The sequence below is a fragment of the Lolium rigidum genome, chromosome 3 (assembly GCF_022539505.1).
Source record: "Lolium rigidum isolate FL_2022 chromosome 3, APGP_CSIRO_Lrig_0.1, whole genome shotgun sequence".
In the NCBI taxonomy this organism is placed as follows: domain Eukaryota; kingdom Viridiplantae; phylum Streptophyta; class Magnoliopsida; order Poales; family Poaceae; genus Lolium; species Lolium rigidum.
In genome coordinates, this window is record NC_061510.1 from 45,296,363 (window position 1) to 45,312,381 (window position 16,019).

The following is a 16,019-nucleotide window of genomic DNA, read 5'->3' on the forward strand; positions in this document are numbered from 1 at the left end:
CGGTTTCCGTTTATGTTTTCATTTTTTATTTTTATAAGGCGCATGCTTTTTTTAGAGCAACCATGTATTTTATTAATAGAAAATCAAAAACTACCAGACAGACAAGAAGAAAACAGTTCTCCTGAAAACTGTAGAAAAAAATCATAAAAGATAGAAATATACAAAACTATCCCTAAGGTTTTCTGCACTCGCTGAAGCCAGCGGCCGCCACCAAACTCCAATGCCGCAAAGACGCGCGTTGAAATAGACGCCAAGCTTCCACCATTGCCAGATCTAAACAAAAGCACCATGGCTATGCTTCTACCCAAGCATCAAGTTGTTTGGAGGACACGCGGCGTGGTGCTGCTTTTGGGGCCGCCAGTTCCTAGCCGCGTCCCCTAAACGCGATTCCAAACAAAAATCAAGTGTAAAAGTCATGTCTGACGTTCCTGATAGAGCCCATGTGCACAAGGGACGGGTTAGGCATGCCAGACAATATTTGGGGCACACCTAGACCAAATTAGCCTTTGGGGCGCGTGACTAGGGTAGGTTAAGTGTGGCGCCCCCAAATTCCTTGGGGGATGCTTTGGGGTCACGACTAGAGATGTTCTAATTCCCCTCATGGCACAAGAATGGCTTTTTTCCGTGTGTTGTGTGGAACAACGGTGACACCCAATAATTTCGACTATCTGCCCGCGGTTTTACAAAACGTGTGCGCTTGGATGGCCCATCGGAAACGATTTTATTAACCTTGTGCTTTCTTGAGGAGCATCGTCTATCCTTACATAGTAACGAAAAGGTTTAGTAGTGATGGGATCATATAGACAGGGCGTGCGACATTTAGTTTCCTCTCATGGCAACTGAGTGATGTTTTCTAGAACTCCGATGGATCAATATTCGACTGAGTCGAGAGAATTTGCAAAACTAACAAATTTTCTTTTTAATAAAGAAAACGAACCAGGTGACCTGCTAGAATTAATCTTGATTAGGTTTGCCAATCAGTTTACATGCACGAGTACCAGTCTGAGATCTGTTTTAGATTGATAAAAAGTAGTTTATGCACTTATAGAAGAATATTTTACCGGCTAAAGTAGGACCCAAACCAAACACGTCCATTACAACCTAGCCTGGCCAGACAGATTTTTTTAAGTTTCATGTCTAGGACTCCAACCAAATTACCTCTTAGTTTTTTGTTGGGAGAATATGACGCATTATTCGACAACTCTGATTTAGTTATTCAACAACTCTGATTTAGAATTGGAAGGATCTGGCTTTAAAATGTACCTTGGAAATTTATTTATTTCCTAACAGTGACTACAAACCCAAATTAAAATTGTTAGTACAAAAATTTTATGGGTTTCATTTCTCCTTGCATAGTTTTCAATTAATAATCGTTTTACCACATAACATGTCGCACATAAATAGTATGTACTTGACCACCACCAAGATTGAAAACTAAATTATCTAATATGACATTTTATTTGTTTCTTTAACGTGCATCATGCTTGTAACGGAAAGTATCAAATTATTTGCTTCACTTTGGTGATGGGGTGTTGGGTCATGTATTATGACTATTTATATCGTTTAGAATAGCCAGTTAAAATCTCTTCCAGTTAATCATACTGCAACCTAATATTTGTATGGAGTGTTGATGACCAGGTGATGTTATACTAACATGTGTTTAACATCCCATAAGATTTTTAACCTCAAGTTTGGTAAGCCATCAAGCATCCAAAATATTAACCACTATGTACTACCTCCGTTTCAAGGAATAAGGCGCACACGTATTCCAAGACGAACTTTGACCATAAAAGTTGAGCAACAAAATCTTGATTATATTATATGTATATAGTATCGTTGGATTCGTATTGAAAAGCACTTTTTAATGATGCTAATTTCATATAAACAATATTTATCTATTTAAAGTAATTCTTGGTCAAACAAAAAGCTCGTAAAACGAGGGCGCCTTATTCCTTGAAATGAAGGTAGTATAATTTTTTGCTAAAGTATGTATTTGGTCCATGTAGTTTATGTACTTGCCCACGAGAAACCACTCCGGTATCTTCCATCCAAAGTATATACGAACGCCTAACATTTATCCACTTGCCACAAAGGATGCCAGCTAAATTATTGTGGAGCATCCGTAGCAAATATCCTGTAATTTCCAGGTAAATTTAGAAGCTTCTCAAGTACGAGCCACCGCCATAGTGTTTGGGGAATTGTCTCGACGAAAGCTGATAAAGAACCATGGAAAGCAAACGGGTCGTGGAAACAGGGTACAAAGCGTATGGGTGTTCGAAAATACCTATGTTTTCCCTTATTTTCAACTCTTTTTAGTGTTGTCATTGAGCGATCAGGTGGTCACGCTGGAGTCCTTTGCATTGCACGTACAGTACTATGGGCTTGGCTTGGATCACGAGGCTGTGTAGTGAGACTGAAGGGAAATATCCCATTGATTGCCATCGATCATCGCCCATACACCCGTACGTATTTTATACGCGTATATGATGATGATCTGCCTTGACCGTACTACCGTGCATCCAGAAAATGTGGCCGTACGTGGAGTAAGGAAGACGGCATGTTCACGAGACATTCGCAGATTCTATCGTGCCGATCTTTTACACGGTACAACTGATGCAGAAGAGAAGCTCCTCTCGCAGCCGGCGCAGACCGCGTACGTGTCTCGTCGATCCTACGTTGCACCGAGAGATCTGAGATACGATCGACCTCCATGCTTTGATTGGCCGTCGCACGATCGCAGTCGCATCTCCTCTTGTCACAGCATTTTCAGATTTTGATTCTTTTAAACAAGAATCCAATAAACTAGAATTGAGTTAGTGGAAAAAAGAAGAGAGAGGAAAGTGATAAATAAAGAGAATCGACTAACCGAATACATTCTAAACCGTAAATCTTAAATACATTGAAGAAATTAAAGATACTCTGTTTTGTAGGCTGAAAAAACGGGTCGCAACTTAGACACCGCAAAAGAAATTCCTAAACAGCACATTTTCTGTCCTGACCCATAATAAGTCCTTTTTACTACCTCTGTCCATAAATAGACGTCTCTCTAGATACATTCAGGTTTAGACAAATCTCAGGCATGTATTTATGGACGGAGGGAGTATTTTGCCGCTTCGCCCCACGCCGGCCGCTCGCTCTCCACCCGCGTTCGCGCCAGCAGCACTCCGCCCGGGCCGGCCGCTTGTGCCTGCCCGCCAGCCGCCTTCTACGAGCAACCGCTCCGCCCGCCCCATCAGCCGCGCCGCTCGCCCCTGCCGCCTATCCGCTCCGGATTAAGGTGAATTTTGGCCCGATTTCAGCGACTGCAGCGAATATTGGAAGACCGCGACGCTCGTACGGGCTGAAGTTTTCTTGGCGCCAACGCCGGAGTTGAGATAGGGTTCGCCCTCGTAAGGCCTCCCGGAGTTAGAGCATGTCTAACAAGCCCCTTATAACCCGCCCACCCCATAAAATTCCAGCGAGATACGGGGCAGGCGCGGTTTGGGCCGTCTAGCAGGCCCTGTATTCGGGCCGGCCCGTTTCGGCGAAATACGGGGCCAGGAAATCCGCCCCGCCGCCCCCTACTTATACCGGGCGGACGTGCGAGTGAGGGGTTAACCCCTCACTCGCAACCCTAGCTCTGTCGTGCGCCGCCGCCTCCTCCATCCTGCTCCGGCGAGCAATTCCTCACTCCCCCGCGCCGCATTCCACCCCAGCTCCGGCATGGACGCCCGCCGCCGCACTACCGCCTCGCCGGCGAGCGGATCGAAGCGATCCCGCTCGCCGAACAACGTGGAGGATGCGTGGCGGCTCCAATGCAAAAGATCCGCCGCCGGGAGCCGTCGTGCGGCCTGCAAGTACGACGGCGCCGCGTTCGTCCCGCCGAAGCTCCGTGACTTCGCGCGGGGCGGCCGCTAGTACAACGAGGACCCGCCGCTCAAGCCGTTGAGCGACCCCAAGTTCGAGGAGTGGCGTGCCGAGTGGGAGCGCCAACGCCGGGTGAAGGAGGCATGGAGGGCGAGCATCGGGAGCACCAGCGGTGGAGGTGCTCCGCTCGCCGGCGAGGAGGAGGAGGAGGACCAGGACCCCGCCTTCTTGAAGGCGATTCAAGAGTCCCTCAATGACGCCGACGAGAGGAAGAGGGCGGAGGAGGAAGATAGGGCGGCGGCCATCGCCGCCGTGAAGGAGGCGGAGGCGCGGGAGGCGGCGGCGGAGGCCGACGGGTACATCATCGACCTCTCCGACTAGAAGTCGCGATCCATGATCGCGCATTTTGTATGTAGATACGTCGATTCGTATGTATGATCGACGAACTATGAATGAACAAGTTTCCCGGGTTTTAAATTTACGAATATACGGGGTCAAATACGGGCCTGCTAGACGAAACGGTGTATCTAGGAGCATTTTTTTATACGAGGCGAAAAAGTCGCGAAATACGGGACAGAAAAGTAAGGGACCTGCTAGACATGCTCTTAGGTAGTTGGGGATTTCGTAACATGAAACTGTATAGCCTGGGAAAAAAAATCGGATAGAAGCTCGATGTGGTGTCTGGACCGATCCTTTTTCCTTTCCAAATTCGCAAAAAACAGTTATTATGTAAATGATACCGGATGCGGTGTATGCTAAAAATGCTCTCATCGGGCAACGTTTTGTTTACCGTCGTGCCCAGCCCACCGGCACGTGAACATGGGGTGTAACTGTTACTGAATCTGAATTTTGTGATGTTCTTCTTCATAAAATAGCCACCGGGGCCCTGCATGAGCAGTGGCAGATTTGTTTGACCGTCTGATATGCTAGTAATCCGTGGTGTGCGCCGATGCGTTTTTTATGCCGTATATACAGTTCAGGGGTCAGGAGTATAGTAGTGGGATAACAAATACAGATATCTTTTTACCTCTCTGATGAATAGGCACGTGCACGGTTTGCCGCTCCTATCCTCCTGTGCACAGCCATGTGGCGGTGGTCATGAGCCCCATAGGTAGACCCGGCCGGCGCAGCATACGCGGAACACGGTTTTGCCTGCTCGATCCGTCCTATTTGCATGCCGCTTATTATTACTAGTACGATTTTGCTATATTTTAGTTAACTGAGAATTTCTTAAGTTTAAGTTACTTATAAAAAAGTGTTTGAGTTGTATTTTTCTGTTAAAAAAGTGCAATTGTACTTTCGTGCTAGAATGTGCAACTGAAACGATTTCATGACTTTTCTTTAAACTGTAGTTGCACTTTTCTAAGGTGACTGAAACTTAAGAAAAACTCAGCCAACTTAGACATAGACACACCCTTATTATCCAACGGCGTTCCAAACTCTGAAATTGGATCCTTTCTTACCTAATTATCTTTTAACTATTCAACAAATATCATGTAGCCATGTAGGGGTATATGTCTTAATATCTTGTACACAACAATTGCACATATTATATTCGCAATTTTTTTTTGCACATATTAAGAATTATACCTATTCAACTCCTGGTTGCATAAACTTGTCCATATCTGTGTTTGAAAGGTGACTCGATCGTATACCTCCAACAACGTACGGTGTGCACGTGAGTAGACGGGAAAGGGATGGCCCAACAGACGTACGCTCATGAGTGATCATCCACCGGCACCGATCAGGCAGCAGGGCAACATCACCTCGGCCCGCGCCGCCTCGTCCCGTTGCGAGATGCATAGTACGCAGATCGATACTGGTCATGACTGGACGTGCACCGGCCGAAGTTTAACCTCATAGGCGCGTGCTGTGCATCCACTCCGCCAGCCCGCGCGCCCCGAGTTCCCCGCCGCGGGACGCATCCACCCCGAATTTCTCGCCGCCTACCGCGTCCGCGGTCGAGGAGACGGACGTGCCCACCCGTTCGGCCACTCCTTCACCGTCGCCAGGCCACCTCACGCCCGCCGCCTCCACGAATCCTGCCCGCCCCGTGAGTTCACGGCCAAGGAGGCGATGTCCATGGCGAGCACCCTCTTCTGAAGCCCGTCCCTCGTGACGCCGTCGTCGACCCCGGCCGCAGCTTGGGCCGAGTCGAACGCGATGTCGAGGAAGGGCACCCCAGGGCCAACCGCTGCGTCTCTGAGGGACGCGAGCGCCCATCCGAGCCGATCGAGCACGACGTCGCGGAAGGTAATGTTTGGGAGGCGGGTCCAGAGGCCGCGCCACCGGCGGGAGAGCAGGCTGGTGCGTGCGGCGGCGGCGGTGAGGGGGAGGCGGCCAAGGACTTGGAGAAGCAGATCATCTGGGAGGGCGCTGATGAGGTCGGCTTTTCCGACGTGGGCTGCAGGGATCTGTACGTCCGCCATGACGGCGCGATCCCTCCTCCACGCCACGGAAAACCCACAATGCGATTGCAATTCGGAAGAGACGCGATCGATAAACCCGCTTGTATTTCCACGAGAGGAGGCTCCAACCGCGCGAGCAGCGGATGCTTTTGGCGCCGAGCGTGCGCACTGTACACCCAGCAGAGCCCTCGCACCGGCGCACGGCAGTGCTCACGATTCACAACGCAGGGCACAAATGGCTGACGTACGCGCGGTCACGTACATTCGGATGCCAGTCCAGGGATCGTTTGCTCACTTTGCGGCCCTGGCTTGGGTCCCTAATCACCGGGCACGCACACTAGTAAATTTATTTTTTAGACTACTCGTAAGTACAGTAATTTTATTAGTAACTAAGTGTCCAACTCAGCAAATTTGCTTATGTAGCAGTGTGTTAATAAGGAGAGAAGAGGATTGAGTAACATAGCTAACATCACACTTCCTAAGATACAATGAGTCTACAAACTAATTAATTTATACATCTATAATACTATTTTGATGTTACTAACCACTATGAAGATGACAACATAGAGTAATAACATATGCATGTTACTACTCTATGTTACTCCCCGCTATGACTAGGCTTAGGCCACCTTCACCGTAAATGGAGGCAAAGTAATTGTTACCGTTCTACGGTTAAAATTTGAGTCTCCCTCCAGCCTAGCGGCCCGACATAAATAGATCGGGTTGTCCGCAGAGACGTATTCTTGGCCCACATTTAGGCCGCGAATGCATCCGAGCGAACACGACGCTGTAAGCTCACGTGACCTACCTGACCTCGTCTGCCAGGGCAGCGAAATCTAGCAGACCGAATCACGACCCCTCCTCGTATTTGTAACTCTAGGGAGACGCCGCTATCCCGCCACCACCCCTCGCCGTAGTAGCCAAACTCTATCTAGGCCACGACTTGCCGATGTCCACGCTCGATGCTGGTGTAGGGGAGAGCCCTTGGCCGCATCGCTCGCGTTCTTGTTGGCCTCACATCTGGTTGGAGCTCCCACTAGACTCGAAGCAGAGGGTCTGTTCTGTCAATTGTGTGCTACGATACCAATGAACTGTTCGGCCATTTGCTTGTGAACTTTGTTATTTATTTAGATGTAATAAATTTGTTAAACATCACATTGGAACATTTGTCCTTCTATATATCTATGTGCTAATTTAGGGAGAATAGGTCGAGAAAAAAAAATGAAAAAATACCGAGCTTGGAGGAAATTGCGTCGGGCCACTAAGCTACTCCGACACAAACAATCATTTGTAGCCGAACAACCAATTTAGTGGCCGCGACCCAAACCAAACGAACACAGAAAATATGCTGGCCCTCTAGATATGCCTTTAGAGCAAGTACAATAAGAGCAAGTTCAATAGTAGAGCCAACTGTTGGCTATAAGGCAAGTGCCATGTCATCTATAGTCATCTTAGAGCCAACAAGTACAATAGTGAGCTATAAAATTGTACTACTTTATTAGTGCATGACCCACCATTCACTCTCACATAGTCGCTTAGGAGACGCGTCTATGAAGCTGGCTCTTGCATAAGAGCCCACTCCTCTTCTCTCTCCTCTCCTCTCTCCTCCAACTAAGCAACAATATATTATTTTAATCCTTATAGCCAGCTGATTAGGACTTATTGTACTTGCTCTAAGGTACAGACGTACAGTCAGCTGGCTATAAGAGATAAAATATTATAAATTTGATTAGTTGAAGGAAAGAAATTAGGAGAGAGAAGAGAAGTGGGCTCTTATCTAATAGTCAGCTCTAGCACGTGCTCCTAAGCACTATGTGAGACTAAAAGGTGGACCATGTATTATAAAAGTACAATACTTTCATAGCTTGCTAGTATTATACATGCTAGTTATAAGTTGACTATAGATGATGTGATAAATTGTTGTAACCGGCTGCCGGCTATACTCTTGCTCTTACAAATCTAACCCTTTATCGAAACTAACAGTCTCTCGGCGAAACAAATTTATCCCGGTTCGGCGCCAATTTGGATGTTGCCAAAATAATGTATGTCGGCGCCACAACATCTCGGGCGCCGAAGTAAGGTTAGCGCCCAACCACTGAACCAATCTCTTGTCAGCGTGTGGTCAAATTTCCTTGGTGTCGATTTTCATAACGTCAGCTCCATTCTCGTTAGCGCCGAACTTAGGAAATAGGAATCACATTTAGTTTCGGCAAGACATCAGATTTGTCAAGATAAATTACCGGGCGCGATCCATAGGAGAGAAAACGGTGTGTCCACGGCACAGATTAGATCTGATCAAGGGGGCACAGGCAGCGCATTGCCGATGCAAGGTGCTGTGCAGCCTGTGCGTGCCTCCACTAGATGGATCGCCTTCTCTCCTTTTCTCAACCTCTGAATCCGCCTGGCTTTGCATAAAGGCAGTGTTCTCGATCCGGTATCACGTCCGCTTTTCTTTTCCACTTTGGCGTCAATCGTCAGTACGTGGCCGGAGATCGGTATACACAGCCACCCGCTGACACCTCCATTTGGCCAGGCTCCTCCTACGCACGCAGCCTACATCGGTGTAACCTGTCCTCGACCTGAATTCAAAACTGAATGATGTATAACGACCGCTCTAGGGTTTCTCGAGGAGCCTAGGCTCGCACAGGATTGCGGTTATCCTTGGACGGGCTCTTCTTCCTCAACTACCACCCATATTGTGCATTTCTGCTGTGTTCTGCTCACTCAATTCACATTGTTTTGAGTCCTAGCACGTTCACAGGATTGCGGTGATCGTTGGATGGGTTCTTCCACAGCTGCTCAATGTGCTGCGCTGTGCTCACTATCTTCCCATGATCTCCCCTCCTCCCGAGTCGTTGCCATGACGGAAGATGCTCTACTTTCTCGCTACGGTCTACCCGTACCGCCCTAGTAAATGTGTAACGAACTTGCCAGATTTCCCAATATAGAGAGCCTACCCTACTGCAAGCCAACTCCGTTTCAATGAATAAGCTAAGCGGAAAAGTAAGGTTTTAAAAAATTACGAAATAAAATTCTAACTATAGCTAATGATATATCCCACTAACGTGAAAAATCTCAATTTCATATGTTTTGTAATCTGGGCTGAAATCTCTAAAAAAGACATATTTTGTCATTTTTATGTAGCCCAAACTACACATTGTTTATAAGTGAAAATTTGCTCGTTTGTGAGATACATTGGTGGCTACATCATGATTTATTTTCAGAATTTTCTAAAACTTAGAAATAATATTTTTATTTTTTTAATAAAGATATCACCGGTGCCCGTGTGCACCAAATCGCTGTCATAAGCTACATGCTTATTTGAATGAATGAAGCCAAAGTATTAGCAGTGTACTGGAGTATTGATGCCCTCCATCTTGTCTTAATGGATCAAAATGATCATTTTGATGTAAGAGCATCTCTGACCGACCAGTTAGTGGAGTAAAATAAGGATTTTATTCCATAAATCGCACACATCAGAACCTCTCTATGGTTTAGAGAGTAAAACTTTTACTCATCGCGGCCACTTAGTTTCTATTTTTTTACTTCTCGATAACCTTTCCACTCTTCCGCCCCACCCAAGCTCCTATGCCGGCAAAGCCATCGACATCGCCTTTGCCGACACCCCACAACCTCCACCCAATCCGACTCGCTGGTTGGAGGCTGCCGGCGTAGGAATCGAGCCGCCATGTTGTTGTCGAAAACTCCAACCGGCGGCCTCCTCCGAGTCCCTCCATAGAGCACTATGATCTATGCAATCAATTTATTTTATGATCTATGATCTACGCGATATGAGACTAGGCCATTGATTTGTATGAGTATGTTATATATTGCTATTGATTTGTATGACCACATTTTTTTAGGAAGCTAAGTTTATGGGATAACCATTGTTTTAGAGAAAATATAAGGAGAGCCTAAATTATGGTAAAATCGATTGGAGCATAACACTGTCATTCCAAGGTTAGAGCATCTCCAGCCGCTCCCTCTCCCCACCACGGGGTTGCTCGTTTGCGATCTATGGGGTGGGTTGTGCCAACAGTGTGCCAAATGAGCCCAGCTGCACCCCTCATACGGCTCCAATAGCAAATTTGGTAGAAATAAAATTTGCAAAAATAATAAATCATAGTTTTGATCAAGCATTCAACATAAATAAATTAACAAGTTCAGCAAAGGAAGCTCATAATTCTAAAAGTTCTGAACCACAATTTGAAACACATAAAACTAGGCCTTTTCTTTGAGCATCCACAAATGCTCCACTAGATCCTCTTGCGCTTAGCGATGACTATTTGTGTCTCGGGTTTCCTGATGCATGGCGAGGAAGGCAATAAAATGTGGACGACAGGCAGTGATAACATCTGCAAGAGGATCCTGCCGGTGATATGGATAACTGTCAATCACGGGTATCCCACTCGCCATCAATGATCATGTTGTGCATGATCACACATGCATGCATTGTTGACCTCCCACATCCGATATTTTGACTAGGTAAGAGTTGGATACCAAAAAATAGCAAATCGTGCTTGGAGCACACCAAATATCCGCTCAACATTCTTCCTGCAAGCATCTAATACTAATCAAACTAAGACCTTTTCCCGACAACATGGTCTTTGAGATTGTCGTCATGAAGGTTGAGCATCTTGGATAGATGCCATCCGTCAGGTTGTATCCTATGGTGTACTCGTGGCCACTGATCACATAGTTCACCGGCAAAAGCATGGCCTTCAAGAAGCTTGACGAACACATTCGAGCACTGCAACATGTTGATGTCATTGTGAGATCCTGCTATATCGAAGAAATTATGCCAAATCCACAAATCCTGATCTGCCACTTCTTAAAGTACCAGGCTCCTTTATGCTCTTTTCTATATTTATTGCCAAGCAAATGGATAGTTCTTTTATGCGCAATGCATGCAATCGATGCTTCTAAGCATTTCAGAAATTATCTTTGCGTGTTTTGTGCCAGGATCCCGGCAACGTCTTCTAGTAAGTTGGTCCAAACACCAGTAACACTGCCCCGCAGAAATTGTACATGCACTCAATGGTTGTGGACTCGACCATGCAGAGATAGTCGTCCTATATATCAGCAGGAGCTTTATATGAAGGCATACTCAAAGAAATAGTGCACTTCTAAATTAAGAACAAACCTACTATGTAGGCATAATCTTTCTTGCATACGAAGTAGTCATGGAACTCCTTGACGACCAAGAAAATTTTCATCAACAACTTTTCGTTCATCTTGAAACAACACTAAAATACCACCTCACCGCCCATTGGATCATCAACAAAGTAGTCGACCTACAACATGCTATAGCCCTCCATCCTCTGCCTTGCCTTGCTCTTGCAGCTCCCCATCTTTGAACCTCCACACTGCGGATGTGCATCTGATGTCTACGTGTGCTTCTATTCTTGTAGACAGTGTTGGGCCTCCAAGAGCAGAGGTTCGTAGAACAGCAGCAAGTTTCCCTTAAGTGAATCACCCAAGGTTTATCGAACTCAGGGAGGTAGAGGTCAAAGATATTCCTCTCAAGCAACCCTGCAATTAAGATACAAGATGTGTCCCCAACACACCTAATACACTTGTCAGATGTATAGGTGCACTAGTTCGGCGAAGAGATAGTGAAATACACGTATAATGGATGATTGTAAGTAGTAATTGCAATCTGAAATAAAGATGGCAGCAAGAAAACATGTAACAGAACTTGTTGGAAATGGTGTTTCAATGCTTAGAAACAAGGCCTAGGGATCATACTTTCACTAGTGGACACTCTCAACATTGATCACATAACTGAATAAATAAATGCTACTTTCTACACTCTCTTGTTGGATAACAAATACCATTCATTGTGTAGGGTTACAAAAGCACACCTCAAGCCGGAGTAAACAAGCTCCACAACATCCGGAGTTCATATTAGAGTAACCTCTAGAGTGCATAATAGACCGTTGCAATTTAGACCGAGTACTAACATAGCATACACACTGTCAACAATAGCTATGAAAGGGGGAATAGATCGCATCAATACTATCATAGTAATAGTTAACTTCATAATCTACAAGAGATTACAATCATAACCTACGCCAAGTACTACATGATGCACACACTTGTCAACATTACATCATGGAGAAGGAATAGACTACTTTAATAACATCACTAGAGTAGCACATAGATTAATAGTGATACAAAGCTCATGATCACATAAGGATCACACCATGGGAGAGAGAGATGAACCACATAGCTACCGGTAGAGCCCTCAGCCTCGGGGGAGAACTACTCCCTCCTCATCATGGAAGACAGCAGCGGCGATGAAGATGGCGGTGATGTCGATGGAGATGACTCCGGGGGCAATTCCCCGTCCCGACGGCGTGCCGGAACAGAGACTTCTGTCCCCCGAAACGGAGTTTCGCGATGGCGGCGGCGTCCCTGGAGTCTTTCTGGAGTTTCGTCAATTGTTGTAGGGTTTTCACGTCACGAGAGATTATATAGGCGGAGAGGCGGCGCAAGGGGGTGCATGGGGGCCCACCCCATAGGGCGGCGCCCCCCTCTCCTAGGCCGCGCCAGCCTATGGTGTGGAGGCCCTGGGCCTCCTCTCCGTCTCCCCTTCGGTGTTTTGGTCCGTCTCGGTGAAATAAGATGTTTGGCTTTTGTTTCGTCGAATTCCGAGAAGCCCGAACAGCCTTTCTGGAACCAAAAACAGCAGAAAACAGAAACTGGCACTTCGGCATCTTGTTAATAGGTTAGTTCCGGAAAATGCATCAAAACGATATAAAGTATGAATAAAACATGTAGGTATTGTCATAAAACTAGCATGGAACATAAGAAATTATAGATACGTTGGAGACGTATCAGCATCCCGGGTGTGCAAGCCTAGAAGAAAAGAGAGGATCTTTAAATGCTTTTCATCCTCGATGGCAACAACGGTTTCCTCCTCCATCGGCACGACGAACATTCGCTCATCGTATAAATCCATGGCCTAGGCAAATCGCAGAACACTTCGCACACAAGATGGTCACACGGTGGGGATTGGAACTGATGTTGGATTCCAAAAGCCGACGAACTAGGGCCGGTGGAAGGGGAGGGTCGATGTGGTAATGCGGACTTTCTATCATCGTGGGAACGGTAGAGGCGAACTGGGGTGGTACCGGTTGCGATCTGGTGGGGGTAGGGCGAACAAGGGCGTCGTGTGCAGGGAAAGACGTGAAATGGAGGGATTTTTTCTTTGTCTCTCCGACAGAGCTAGCCCACCCTCTTTTTAGCTCCATTCGACTCCCTCCCCCACCGCCTCCCTCGTGGGTTGGGTACGTCCCGAGGGCTGAGGGCGCTCGTATGAAAAAATGGTCACGCCTGATGAAACTGGGCTATAGGGATCGACTGGGCGAAATTTTCATCTCCGCCTCTACATAGGGCATTTGGGGTGCTATGGGGAGCGAGTAGAGATGCTCTTAGATCCTAAGGGCACTTCAAGCCGCCCGACACACAAACGGATTGGGATGTCTATTTCGGTATACGCGGACAGCAGGACAGGGGAATACCAGCTCAACACCTCAAGGTAAATGGACCGAGGCTTCCACGAGACCCATTCCAAGCCCAAATTTGGGCTAGAAATGCATTATCGCGGACACGCCCCGGACGGCCCGCGTGTCCTCTGATACGTCTCAAACGTATCTATAATTTCTTATGTTCCATGCTACTTTTATGATGATACTCACATGTTTTATACACATTATATGTCATTATTATGCATTTTCCGGAACTAACCTATTGACGAGATGCCGAAGTGCCGCTTCTCGTTTTCCGTCGTTTTTGGTTTCGTAAATCCTAGTAAGGAAATATTCTCGGAATTGGACGAAATCAACGCCCAAGCATCTTAGAATTCCACGAAGCTTCCGGAACACCCGAGAGCCACCGGAGGAGAGGCTCGGGGGCCCACACATGGTGGCGGCGCGGCCAGAAGCCGGCGCGCCGCCCTATTGTGTGGTGGCCTCGTCGGCCCTTCCGACTCCGCCTCTTCGCCTATTTAAGCCTCCTCGACCTAAAACCTCGATACGAAAAAGCCACGGTACCGTAAACCTTCCAGAGCCGCCGCCATCGCGAAGCCAAGATCCGGGGGACAGGAGTCTCTGTTCCGGCACGCCGCCGGGACGGGGAAGTGCCCCCGGAAGGCTTCTCCATCAACACCACCGCCATCTTCATCAACGCTGCTGTCTCCCATGAGGAGGGAGTAGTTCTCCCTTGATGTCTACGGGAGCTTCTATTCTTGTAGACAGTGTTGGGCCTCCAAGAGCAGAGGTTTGTAGAACAGCAGCAAGTTTCCCTTAAGTGGATCACCCAAGGTTTATCGATCTCAGGGAGGAAGAGGTCAAAGATATCCCTCTCATGCAACCCCGCAACCACAAAGCAAGAAGTCTCTTGTGTCCCCAACACACCTAATAGGTGCACTAGTTCGGCGAAGAGATAGTGAAATACAGGTGGTATGAATAAGTAGTAGCAACGGCACCGGAAAAGTGCTTTGCCCAGGACGATAAACAAGCAGTAGTAATGCAGCAGTAGTAACGCATAGAAACAAGTAAACAAGCAGCGATAGCGATATTTAGGAACAAGGCCTAGGGATTAGACTTTCACTAGTGGACACTCTCAACATTGATCACATAACGGAACAGTATAAATGCATACTCTACACTCTTGTTGGATGATGAACACATTGCGTAGGATTACACGAACCCTCAATGCCGGAGTTAACAAGCTCCACAATAATGCTCATATTTTAGTAACCTTTAGTGTAAGATAGATCAAAAGACTAAACCAAGTACTAACATAGCATGCACACTCGTCACCTTCATGCATATGTAGGAGGAATAGATCACATCAATATTATCATAGCAATAGTTAACTTCGCAATCTACAAGAGATCATGATCATAGCATAAACCAAGTACTAACACGATGCACACATCTGTCACCTTTGCACACGTGCAGGGAGGAATAAAACTACTTTAATAACATTGCTAGAGTAGCACATAGATAAATTGTGATACAAACACATTGCAATCATAAAGAGATATAAATAAGCACTTCACTACGCCATTCATAACAGTGAGTAAGTATTCACGTGAAATATAGCCTAAGAGACCCACACGGTGCACACACTCGTCACCTTTACACACGTGGGACAAGGAGTCTCCTGAGATCACATAAGTAAAACTCACTTGACTAGCATAATGACATCTAGATTACAAGCATCATCATATGAATCTCAATCATGTAAGGCAGCTCATGAGATTATTGTATTGAAGCACATAGGAGAGAGATGAACCACATAGCTACCGCAGTACAGCCCCGAGCCTCGATGGAGAACTACTCCCTCCTCATGGGAGCAACAGCGGTGATGAAGATGGCGGTGGAGATGGCAGCGGTGTCGATGGAGAAGCCTTCCGGGGCACTTCCCCGCTCCGGCAGGGTGCCGGAACGGAGACTCCTGTCCCCCGCATATTGGCTTCGCGATGGCGGCGGCTCCGGAAGGTTTTCCGTATCGTGGTTCTTCGTATCGTGGTTTTCGCGACGGAGGCTTTAAATAGGCGGAAGGGCAGCCTCGGAGGGGCCTCGAGGGGCCCACACCATAGGGCGGCGCGGCCCCCTTCCGGCCGCGCCGGGTGTGGTGTGGGGCCCCTGTGGCTTCCCTCGGCGGCTCTCGGGTGTTCCGGAAGGCTCCGGGAAAAATAGGGACCCGGGTCTTGATTTCGTCCAATTCCGAGAATATTTCTTTACTAGGATC